This window comes from Budorcas taxicolor, chromosome 20, assembly GCF_023091745.1.
Source record: "Budorcas taxicolor isolate Tak-1 chromosome 20, Takin1.1, whole genome shotgun sequence".
Classification (NCBI taxonomy): Eukaryota; Metazoa; Chordata; class Mammalia; order Artiodactyla; family Bovidae; genus Budorcas; species Budorcas taxicolor.
This window is the reverse complement of record NC_068929.1, coordinates 18,730,166-18,743,485: the sequence shown is the minus strand read 5'-3', so window position 1 is coordinate 18,743,485 and position 13,320 is coordinate 18,730,166. Positions and strand designations below refer to the sequence as shown.

The window sequence follows — 13,320 nt, the reverse complement described above, 5'->3', positions numbered from 1 at the left end:
AATTCAGGCAGACGCTTTACCCTCTGAGCCAGCAGGGAAGAAGTCCCTAAGTAAATAAACAAAATTTAAGCTACTCTAGAATTTTAAGTATGAAGCAGGCTTATGATTTTTTCACCAGGAATATTCTGGCTCCCACAATAATAGGAGGATGCTACTGGTATCTAGTCAACAGGGCAGGGATAACAGGTACCAGGCAGTGTTTGGGCCAGTACCACACAGTGAAAAATTGTCCTGGATTCAGTCTGAATTTTAGATGTCCTGCTGGGCTTTATTCAGGACATATAGCTTATCCAAAAGATCACACTTCCTCTTTTTATCTGCCGTAATAGCCTGTAATTGGTCTTGGTCTGTTGTCTCTGTTCCCATTAAGGGTATTTCATACTTTCTCTTATTCTGTACCAAACAGTCTGAACTGTTAATTCATATGCTAATAGTGATTTTATTCTTGCATTTACTATGCCTCAACTTCTTCATTTTTACATTCATCTTGTACAATATAGTCATTGCCTCTGAAATCAAAACTCATTCTTTTTTTTATTGAAGTATAAAAAGATTTACAATGTTGTGCCTATCTCTGCTGTACAGCAAAGTGACTCAGTTATATACATATAGACAATCTTTATTTTTATATTCTTTTCCATTATGGTTTATCACAGTATATTGAATATAGTTCCCTGTGCTGTACAGTGGGACCTTGTTGTTTATCCATCCTATAAAATATAATAGTTTATATCTGCTAATCCTAAACTCCCAGTCCTCCCCTCCCATACTGCTCTCCCTCTTGGCATCTTCAAGTCTGTTCTCGATGTTTGTGAGGCTGTTTCTGTTTGCAGATAGGTTTACTTGTACCATATTTTAGATTGCACATGTAGGTGGTATTATATGGTATCTGTCTTTCTCTTTCTGACTTCACTTAGTATGATAATCTCTAGTTGCATCCATGTTGCTACAAATGGCATTATTTCATTCTTTTTTATGGCTGAGTAATAATATTCCATTGTCTATGTATACAAATTCATTCTTTATTAGTAGGCATATCTATTTCATAATCCCTTTTAGTGTAGTCACTCTTGAGCTTTAATATATGGAAATAAATATTTTATTATAAAAAAGAAATAGAAAATTAAGCATAATGATGAGAGCATTGTTTCTCAGGTTTCCGTCATTTTCCTACCACCTTTTCAATTTTCACTATATCACATACCACCTGAATTATTTTTTTACTTAAGGGATTTCTTCATATCAATATAGTTTTAAAATATACTTATTTCAGACTCATCTTTAACAATGTATTTGTGAATGTGTGTATTTTATGTTCTTGTTTATTATATACATTAAAATAATAACTATGAAAGTTATTATTCAATTTCACCCTAAATCCTTTAACATATGGCTCACAGTTCAAATCAGTTCAGTCGCTCAATTGTGTCTCTTTGCAACCCCATGAATCACAGCACGCTAGGCCTCCCTGTCCATCACCAACTCCTAGAGTTCACTCAAACTCATGTCCACCGAGTTGGTGATGCCATCCAACCATCTCATCCTCGGTCGTCCCCTTCTCCTCCTGCCCCCAATCCCTCTCAGCATCAGGGTCTTTTCCAATGAGTCAACTCTTCACGAGGTGGCCGAAGTATTGGAGTTTCAGCTTCAGCATCAGTCCTTCCAATGAACACCCAGGACTGGTCTGTAGGATGGACTGGTTGGATCTCCTTGCAGTCCAAGGGACTCTCAAGAGTCTTATCCAACACCACAGTTCAAAAGCATCAATTCTTTGGTGCTCAGCTTTCTTCACAGTCCCTCTCTCACAGCCATGCATGACCCTTGGAAAAACCATAGCCTTGACTATACAGACCTTTGTTGGCAAAGTAATATCTCTGCTTTTCAATATGCTTTCTAGATTGGTCATAACTCTCCTTCCAAGGAGTAAGCGTCTTTTAATGTCATGGCTGCAGTCACCATCTGCAGTGATTTTGGAGCCCAAAAAAATAAAGTCTGACACTGTTTCCACTGTTTCCCCATCTGTTTCCCATGAAGTGATGGGACCAGATGCCATGATCTTCGTTTTCTGAGTGTTGGGCTTTAGGCCAACTTTTTCACTCTCCTCTTTCACTTTCATCAAGAGGCTTTTTAGTTCTTCTTCACTTTCTGCCATAAGAGTGGTGTCACCTGCATGTCTGAGGTTATTGATATTTTTCCCAGGAATCTTGATTCCAGCTTGTGCTTCTTCCAGCCCAGCGTTTCTCATGATGTACTCTGCATATAAGTTAAATAGCAGGGTGACAATATCCAGCCTTGACGTACTCCTTTCCCTGTTTGGAACCAGTCTGTTGTTCCATGTCCAGTTCTAACTGTTGCTTCCTGACCTGCATATAGGTTTCTCCAGAAGCAGGTCAAGTGGTCTGGTATTCCCATCTCTTTGAGAAGTTAGTACTTTGTAAACCAAATCTTGAAAAACACTGCCTTTCACTTATGGATGTTAACACCAGGAAAGAAAAAAAAAACAGCAAACAGGAATATTTAAAACAGTCCCTCGAAGTTGTGAATGGAGCTGGAGTTAGAAGGAGTGGAACAGATCTCATTGGTGTTTTGTTTTTGTTTTTGTTTTTAATGCTTTTTTACATTATTGGATTTATTAGACCACGGGAATGTGTTAATTTGACAGCTTTTAAAAATAAATAAGTAAACCAAGATATACAGCATTAAATATGATGGTGGGGCAGGAAGGATAAAGTCCTGTTTCTTTTCATACAGAAGATAATCATGAATTCTTCGAAGCTGAGGATGTATGCTATGATAACCTTTTAAGAATCCACTAGTATATCTCTATCCATAAGCTTTCAAAAGTCTTTTTCTAAATATTGAAGGATAGCTTTAAATGCAAAATAATAATAGTATACATTACAACACTAAAAAGTACTTAGCACTTTGTCTTTATCATACTGTGTCAATGCTTGTGTGCTTAGTTGCTCAGTTGTGTCAAACTCTTTGCGACCCCATGGACTATAGCTCTGATCACCGAGAAAGGCTTTCTTATCTCTCCTTGCTATTCTTTGGAACTCTGCATTCAAATGGGTGTATATTTCCTTTGCTTTTTGCTTTTGTTTTCACAGCTATTTGTAAGGCTGCCTCAGACAGCCATTTTGCTTCTTTGCAGTTCTCTTTCTTGGGGATGGTCTTGATCCTCGTCTCCTGTACAATGTCATGAACCTCAATCCATAGTTCATCAGGCACTCTATCAGATCTAGTCCCTTAAATCTATTTCTCACTTCCACTGTATAATTGTAAGGGATTTGATTTAGGTCATATCTGAATGGTCTAGTGGTTTTCTCCACTTTCTTCAATTTCAGTCTGAATTTGACAATAAGGAGTTCATGATCTGAGCCACAGTCAGCTCCCAGTCTTGTTTTTGCTGACTGTATAGAGCTTCTCCATCTTTGGCTGCAAAGAATATAATCAATCTGATTTCGGTGTTGACCATCTGGTGATGTCCATGTATAGAGTCTTCTCTTGTGTTGTTGGAAGGGGGTGTTTGCTATGACTGGTGTGTTCTCTTGGCAAAACTCTATTAGGCTTTGCCCTGCTTCATTCCGCATTCCAAGGCCAAATTTGCCTGTTACTCCAGGTGTTTCTTGACTTCCTACTTTTGTATTCCAGCCCCCTCTAATGAAAAGGACATCTTTTAGGGGTGTTAGTTCTGAAAAGTTTTGTAAGTCTTCATAGAACAGTTCAACTTCAGCTTCTTCAGCATTACTCGTTGGGGCATAGACTTAGATTACCGTGATATTGAATGGTTTGTCTTGGAAATGAATAGAGATCATTCTGTCATTTTTGAACCTGCATCCAAGTACTGCATTTTGGACTCTTTTGTTGACTATGATGGCTACTCCATTTCTTCTAAGGGATTCCTGCCCGCAGTAGTAGATAAAATGGTCATCTGAGTTAAATTCACCCATTCCAGTTCATTTTAGCTCACTGATTCCTAAAATGTTAACATTCACTCTTGCCATCTCCTGTTTGACCACTTCCAATTTGCCTTAATCCATGGACCTAACATTCCAGGTTCCTATGCAGTATTGCTCATTACAGCATTAGACTTTGCTTCCATCACCAGTCACATCCACAACTGGGTGTTGTTTTTACTTTGGCTCTGTCTCCTCATTCTTTCTGGAGTTATTTCTCCACTGTTTGCCAGTAGCATATTCGGCACCTGCCAACCTGGGGAGTTCATCTTTCAGTCCTATCTATTTACCATTTCATACTGTCCATGGGGTTCTCAAGGCAAGAATACTGAAGTGGTTTGCCATTCCCTTCTCCAGTGGACCACATTTTGTCAGAACTCTCCACCATGACCTGTCAGTCTTGGGTGGCCCTACCCAACATGGCTCATAGTTTCTTGGAGTTAGACAAGGCTGTGGTCCATGTGATCAGATGGACTAGTTTTCTGTGATTGTGGTTTCAGTCTGTCTGCCCGCTGATGCCCTCTCTCAGCACCCACCGTCTTACTGGGGTTTCCCTGACCTTGGACATGGGATATCTCCTCTCAGCAGCTCCGGCCCCGGGCAGCCACCGCTCCCTACTCGGGAACCTTCATTCCTTTGTACAAATCCGGCTTTCCATCTTGGGTCATTTTCTTTCAGCCTGGAGTAACACTTCTTTTTACAGGTGTGGGGAATTCCCTGGTGGTTCAGTGATTAGGACTTGGTGCTTTCACTGACGGGCCCCAGGTTTGATCAGCAAGTCGTTTCCAGTCACTGTAGTGTCTACCACTGATCCTCACACATGTAGAAGCTCAGTGTTGTTAAAACGAAACAGGATGTCTGCCACTAAGTCAGAGGAAGTCCAACCGCTGCAACGAGGTCTCAGGCGCTCTAGCTCCATCTCTTGAAAATTAGAGATACGAAGGGAACATTTTATGCAAAGATGGGCTCGATAAAGGACAGAAATGGTATGGACCTAACAGAAGCAGACGATATTAAGAAGAGGTGGCAAGTATACATAGAAGAACTGTACAAAAAAGACCTTCACAACCCAGATAATCATGATGGTGTGATCACTCACCTAGAGCCAGACGTCCTGGAATATGAAGTCAAAGTGGGCCTTAGAAAGCATCACTATGAACAAAGCTAGTGGAGGGGATGGAATTCCAGTTGAACTATTTCAAATCCTAAAAGATGATGCTGTGAAACTACTGCACTCAATATGCCAGCAAATTTGAAAAACTCATCAGTGGCCACAGGACTGGAAAAGGTCAGTTTTCATTCCAATCCCAAAGAAAGGCAATGCCAAAGAATGCTAAAAACTATGGCACAATTGCACTCATCTCACATGCTGCTGGTGCTGCTGCTGCTACTAAGTCGTTTCAGTTCAGTTCAGTTCAGATGCTCAGTCGTGTCCAACTCTTTGCGACCCCATGAATCGCAGCACGCCAGGCCTCCCTATCCATCACCAACTCCCAGAGTTCACTCAGACTCGCGTCCATCAAGTCAGTGATGCCATCCAGCCATCTCATCCTCTGTCGTCCCCTTCTTCTCCTGCCCCCAATCCCTCCCAGCATCAAAGTCTTTTCCAATGAGTCAACTCTTCACATGAGGTGGCCAAAGTACTGGAGTTTCAGCTTTAGCATCATTCCTTCCAAAGAAATCCCAGGGTTGATCTCCTTCAGAATGGACTGGTTGGATCTCCTTGCAGTCCAAGGGACTCTCAAGAGTCTTCTCCAACACCACAGTTCAAAAGCATCAATTCTTCGGCACTCAACCTTCTTCACAGTCCAACTCTCACATCCACACATGACCACTGGAAAAACCATAGCCTTGACTAGACGGACCTTAGTCGGCAAAGTAATGTCTCTGCTTTTGAATATACTATCTAGGTTGGTCATAACTTTCCTTCCAAGGAGTAAGCGTCTTTTAATGTCATGGCTGCAGTCACCATCTGCAGTGATTTTGGAGCCCAAAAAAATAAAGTCTGACACTGTTTCCACTGTTTCCCCATCTATTTCCCATGAAGTGATGGGACCAGATACCATGATCTTCGTTTTCTGAATGTTGAGCTTTAAGCCAACATTTTCACTCTCTTTCACTTTCATCAAGAGGCTCTTTAGTTCCTCTTCACTTTCTGCCATAAGGGTGGTGTCATCTGCATATCTGAGGTTATTGATATTTCTCCTGGCAATCTTGATTCCAGCTTGTGTTTCTTCCAGTCCAGCATTTCTCATGATGTACTCTGCATATAAATTGAATAAGCAGGGTGACAATATACAGCCTTGACGTACTCCTTTTCCTATTTGGAACCAGTCTGTTGTTCCATGTCCAGTTCTAACTGTTGCTTCCTGACCTGCATACAGGTTTCTCAAGAGGCAGGTCAGGTGGCCTGGTATTCCCATCTCTTTCAGAATTTTCCACAGTTTCTTGTGATCCACACAGTCAAAGGCTTTGGCATAGTCAATAAAGCAGAAATAGATGTTTTTCTGGAACTCTCTTGCTTTTTCCATGATCTAGCTTCAGTCATGTCCAATTCTGTGCGACCCCATAGACAGCAGCCCACCAGGTTCCCCCATCCCTGGGATTCTCCAGGCAAGAACACTGGAGTGGGTTGCCATTTCCTTCTCCAATGCATGAAAGTGAAAAGTGAAAGTGAAGTTGCTCAGTTGTGTCCAACTCTTAGTGACCCCGTGGACTGCAGCCTACCATGTTCCTCCATCCATGGGATTTTCCAGGCAAGAGTACTATATCTCACATGCTAGTAATGCCCAAAATTCTCCAAGCCATGCTTTAGCAGTACGTGAACCATGAACTTCCAGACGTTCAAGCTCGTTTTAGAAAAGGCTACATATTTAGTTGGAGAATGGGGCTTCTTAAGATTTTAACTCTAAACCGTTCACTAGGAAAGGATATTATATCAGGTTAAATTTTATATTCAGAGGATACATAGATAAGTATTCATCAGTACCAAATGAGATATTCCTGGTTGGCTTCTCTTTCCCAACACTCAGAGTTCCTCTGACTGTGAATCACATAGGACATTCAGTTACTAGAAGACCGTGCAACCTCCCTAGGGTGAGAACCTGCCCGGTCTGAAAAGTTGAATCTGAGACTTACTGGTATTTCTTGAGTCCAAGTAGTCAGATTCTGTTAAATGCAGGCTGTAGTAGTAAACTCAAGTTTCTCTAACTGGCATTGTTCCCCTTATAAACAAACATTCCTGGGTGTTCACATGGGTACAAAATGAGTTTCACTAGGAGAGCTAGGGTCCCTTGCAAGTGAGACTTTTTGCCCCTCTTGCAGAAGTGTAAATCAAGCATTGCCATTGAAACTCTGAAGACAATTTTAAGATAGTTTATAGATTTTCACTGATACAGAGTAAAGTGAAGTCAAATATCAAGCTTCCATAATACTAAATAACTGTGCTCTGTATTTATAATTTGTCATTGTTGTTCAGTCACTAAGTCATGTCTGACTCTTTGCGACCCCATGGAATGCAGCACACCAAGCTTCCCTGTCCTTCACTATCTCCCTGAGTGTGCTCAAGCTCATGTCCATTGTCAGTGATGCCATCCAACCATCTCATCCTCTGTTGTCCCCTTCTCCTCTTGCCCTCAATCTTTCTCAGCATCAGGGTCTTTTCCAGTTAGCTGGCTCTTCGCATCAGGTGGCCAGAGTTTGGAGCCTCAGCTTCAGCATCAATCCTTCCAGTGAATATTCAGGATTGATTTCCTTTATGATTCACTGGTTTGATCTCCTTGCAGTCCAAGGGACTGTCAAGAGTTTTCTCCAACACCACAGTTCAAAAGCATTAGTTCTTCTGCACTCAGCCTTCTTTATGGTCCACCTCTCATATCCGTACTTGACTACTGGAAAACCATAGCTTCTACTATATGGATATTTGTCAGCAAAATAATTTCTTTGCTTTTTATTATGCTTTTAGGTTTGTCATAGCTCTTTTGCATTTATAATAATAATCTTATTATAGTCCCTCCTTAACAGTTCCCAAAGGCCTGAATTAACCTGCCAGACCCCTCAGACCATGGAACTTTCCAAGCAAGAATACTAAAGTGGGTTGCCATTTCCTTCTCCAGGGGATCTTCCAGACCCAGGGATCAAACCCACATCTCCTGCATCGGCAGGCAGACTGTTTACCAATGATCCATTACCTCACAACTTAGGGTTACATATTTACTCTGTTCAGTTCAGTTCAGTTGCTCAGTCGTGTCCGACTCTTTGCAACCCCATGAATCGCAGCATGCCAGGCCTCCCTGTCCATCACCAACTCCCGGAGTTCACCCAAACTCATGTCCATTGAGTTGGTGATGCCATTCAGCCATCTCATCCTCTGTCGTCCCCTTCTCCTCCTGCCCCCAATCCCTCCCAGCATCAGGCTCTTTTCCAATGAGTCAGCTCTTCGCATGAGGTGGCCAAAGTACTAGACTTTCAACTTCAACATCATTCCTTCCAGTGAACACCCAGGACTGATCTCCTTCAGAATGGACTGGTTGGATCTCCTTGCAGTCCAAAGGACTCTCAAGAGCCTTCTCCAACACCACAGTTCAAAAGCATCAGTTCTTCAGCACTCAGCTTTCTTCACAGACAACTCTCACATCCATGCATGTACTATGCCTATTTCACAATTTGCTTTTGTAAATCGAAAATTTTATTGAAAAATTATTTTAAATTTTTATTTAAAATGAGATTTTCACATTAAAAACTTCTGATATTATGATGCAGCATTGTTCTCAGCACTGTTAGTTTTGTGCACTATTTAAAGAAAATGTTTTCTAAATATTTTTTAATAGACTTTATTTTTTAGAGCAGTTTCATATTCACAGCAAAATTAAGTAGAAGATAAAGAGATTTCTTATACACCTCCTGCCCCCTCACAAACATCCCCCATTACCCATACTCTGTACTACAGTGGAACATCTGTTAAGTTCTGTCAGCCTGTGTTGATACATGATTACCATCTAAAGTCCATAGTTTACATCAGGGTTCACTCTTGATGTTGTACATTCCATGAATTTGGACAAATGTATAGTGACACATATCTATCATTAGAGTATCAAAGAGGATATTTTCACTGCCCCAAGAATCCTCTGTTCCTCATTCATTCATCCTTATTCATCCTTCACCCCAACCCCAGATCTTTTCACTGTCTCCATAGTTTTGCCTTTTCCAGAACGTCATATAGTTGGAATCATACAGTATGTAGCCTTTTCAGATTGGCTTCTTTAACTTACTAATATACATTTAATATTCTCCCATGTCCTCCTGTGGCTTGATAGCTTATTTCTTTTGGGGGACTTCCTGGTGGCTCAGATGGTAAAGAACCTGCCTGCAATGCAAGAGACCCAGGTTTGTTCCCTGGGTTGGGAAGATCCCCCGGCAAAGAAAATGGCTACCAACTCCAGTACTGTTACCTAGAAAATTCCACAGACAGAGGAGTCTGGTGGGCTACAGCCCATGGACCACTTTAGTGCTAAATAATGTTCCGTTGTCTAAAGGTACCAGTTTATCTGTTCACCTGCTGAAGGACATGGTTGTTGCTTCCAACATTTGGCTCTTCCAACATTTGGCTCTTGCACTCAGCCAAGTCAAGAAGACCATAACTTTGAACACTTACTTATTATTTCTATGGTTCAGTTCAGTTCAGTCGCTCAGTCGTGTCCGACTCTGCGACTCCCTGAATCGCAGCACACCAGGCCTCCCTGTCCATCACCAACTCCCGGAGTTCACTCAGATTCACGTCCATCGAGTCAGTGATGCCATCCAGCCATCTCATCCTCTGTCGTCCCCTTCTCCTCCTGCCCCCAATCCCTCCCAGCATCAGAGTCTTTTCCAGTGAGTCAAGTCTTCTCATGAGGTGGCCAAAGTACTGGAGTTTCAGCTTTAGCACCATTCCTTCCAAAGAAATCCCAGGGCTGATCTCCTTCAGAATGGACTGGTTGGATCTCCTTGCAGTCCAAGGGACTCTCAAGAGTCTTCTCCAACACCACAGTTCAAAAGCATCAATTCTTCAGCGCTCAGCCTTCTTCACAGTCCAACTCTCACATCCATACGTGACTACTGGAAAAACCATAGCCTTGACTAGACGGACCTTAGTCGGCAAAGTAATGTCTCTGCTTTTGAATATGCTATCTAGATTGGTCATAACTTTCCTTCCAAGGAGTAAGCATCTTTTTATTTCATGGCTGTAGTCACCATCTGCAGTGATTTTGGAGCCCCCAAAAATAAAGTCTGACACTGTTTCCCCTGTTTCCCCATCTGTTTATTTCCCATGAAGTGATGGGACCAGATGCCATGATCTTTGTTTTCTGAATGTTGAGCAGTGTCACACAAAGATGCTGCTGTTTTCCACTGGTACTGCCACCACATTTAAATGTACCATCTGAATAGACTTTAGAATCTTTCTAGGATATTCAGGGTTTTGTCCTTTTCCATCATATTGAATGATATGAAATATTTATTCATTCAGTACTTTATAATATATTGTAGTAAGAAGCCTCTGCTCCCTAATAGGTAGAGTTGACAAAGGAGGAGAGAAAGGTAGTTTTTATCATCTTTTACTTTGAGCCCTGCATCTTGGTCTGCTTTCAGATTTTTCTTAGTGCTTCTTCTAAATAATTCAGAGAAAGTTAGTATTGAATAGTTATCTGTTGCAAAATCCTGCCCTACCAAGTTAAAATACCACTAGAATGAAGCAATGTAGTTCTGTAGAAAGAACAACATCCTTGGGTAAGGTTTGTACAGTTTATAGCAGATAAACTATAAGAAGTAAGGTTTAACTTATTTAAATAAATTCAGGTACTTTTAGAATAGAAAAGGATTTAAGGTCATTTTGTCTAGTGGTTGACTGTGCATTAAAATTATCCAAGGAGCCTATAGAAACTACAGACTACTAGGTCACATCCACAGCAGTTTTGCTTCAGTAATATCTGGGCAAGGTCCTAGAAATTGTCTTTTTAACAAATCCCCTCAGCAACTCTGATGCATAGCCAGGCTCCAGACGGGTGTTTTGGAATCACTGATCTAGTACTGTGCCCAGCAGACAGGAATTAGATTTAATTAATTTCTGTATTTCTAGCTAGACCAGCAAAGTGCCAGGCACATAGCTATTGCAGAATAAGTGTTTGCCAGAGATGGGGCAGAAAGCAAGTACAAAGAGAAGTTCAACAGCTTATGAAAGGTGTTAGGAAGCCTTAGAACCCAGTTCTTATTTGGCCCAGCAGATGGAGGGACAAGGGCTTTGGGATCCACTCTTCTCCAAAGGTCTTTCAGATCAAGTGTAGAATCTTCCAACATTTCATAAGACTACATTATGGACACATGTGTTTATGTTCAAGAGAACATTGTAAGTACATCTCCCATCTCATTTTGTACATTTAATAAAGTAAGTCCTCTGATCATAATTTTCTTAGATATTATAAATAATTTTTGAAACCTTTCCTTCTTTGGTTTCCATTTGGGTTTGTTATATAGGTTAGAAGTACATCATGTAATAAGTTCTTGAAGCTGGAAAATAAAAAAAATCACAATTATCATTATTACTTTTATCTCTGTCATCTACCCTCTAAGACAAATCTGATTTGTGACCAGCTCTCAAAACTGCACTTCTGGATGACTCTTACAAGAATGTCTTTTTGATCTGGTTTACTGAATGCAATTACACTTCCAAGTAAGTTTTCATTTTAAGAGAGGCCAGTGCAGTGATATCCTCTGGTTTTTGCATCAGCATTTTAGAGCAAGGGTACAAGCTCTCCAGGGGAAGGAGAAGGTGGAGGGAGAGAGGAAAAGAAAGGAAGGGAATGAGAATTTGGAGGTTGCAGACTCTTCTTGGTTTATATTATCTCCCACAAGAAATAATTTACCCACCACACTGGTCTTACTTTTAAAGGCATTTAGGAAGTTGTGAGTCCAACAGTTAATTGTTAACACAATCCTGCTGATCTCATAGGATTTTTAATTTCTCAGAAAATACCCTGATTTATAGTTATCACTGCTTAAGGATAAGCTCTCCAAGAAGACAATTGTTATGTAAGTAAATGTGTTTTAAGTCATTGGATAACTTCTTGCATTCTCTTCATCACTATGAATAACACTGATGAGTCATTTTAACCAAGTAGTAGTGCCATGACCACCTTTTACTAAGGGGCTGTTCACAGGCAGTGGGCAACGTGGACTTCAGTAAAATAAATGTGCACTGCTGCAGAAAACACTGAGAATATCCAATCTGAAATGATTTACCTATTAAACACGTGAAAGTTAAAACATTCACTGGCCATAACAACCTCCAGCATACCCAATGAGTACATAGACTATGAAAATACTTTTCCCCTATCTTGTGTGCTTGAATTACTGGCCATTGGGTGTAGACTGGGGAAAGGAGTTAAGGAGAGTTGCAGGTTTATTACTTAACCTTCCTTATTTGGCCTTATTTCTTTTGTTGTTAAATGTAAACTTCCAGAATGTTTTCCCTGTCCATTGCTTAGATAAGAATAAATCCAAGAGAGTAGTTAGAAAAAATAGAGAAATTTTGATGTAACTGGTTGGAAAGAAGCTCAAAGCCTTTGAAAGGATGGAAGCTGAGAAGATAGTACAGGAATAATTGTGGGATGAAAGTAAGAGGGCACCACTGATGAAAAGACTTCTCAGCTAGTTTACTTCTCAGCTAGTAGTAACTAGCTCTACACTGGCCTCCCTGGGAAGAACTTCTCCATCAAATAGTTCAATTCAGATTATGCCTTGCTTTCCTTGGCTCATGTTCTAGAGACTCTTTTTTAAAGTGAATATCATCATGTTTGTTTTTTGATTGGTATTTGTTTACTTCAAATGAATATTTTCATTTTCTCTTTAACTCATGAACAAGTTTCTGAAGGGTTGAGAATTTATTTCTACATTTTTTTGACTTCTTCATATCAGCAGCGTTAGACTCTACATAGTCAGTCCATCACGTATGGAGTGAAATAAAACTATAAAGTAAAACCTTCTAGTGATTTTTCCTTTTCATTTTCACTCCTGAGCCATGATTGCACTCTAGTTATTCTGTTGCTTCACCCATAACATATTTTCCCCCTTTTATGGTATACCTGTTTATTATCAACTTTTAGACTGCAGTCTTCCTGAGGGCAAGGACTATATCTCAGTCATCACTGTTTCTTTCATTTCTGTGTTTTATCTGACATAGGAGCTGCTCAGTAGGTGTATGTTCTATGTGTAGGCATATCAAAGTTGCATCAAATTCAGAGAAATTTTGTTTGCTTGGGTTAAAAACAAAGCTGACTCCACTTTTGTCTTCACTGTCTTAAAAGACATCTGAATTTATTATCAGAAT

General features: G+C 40.5%; 1 protein-coding gene across 1 annotated transcript in view; it reads left to right on the top strand.

The window, feature by feature from the left end:
- The window catches only part of RNF180 (ring finger protein 180), a 240,461-nt gene that overhangs the window by 170,582 nt on the left and 56,559 nt on the right, over nt 1–13,320 (top strand). The window lies entirely within an intron of this gene.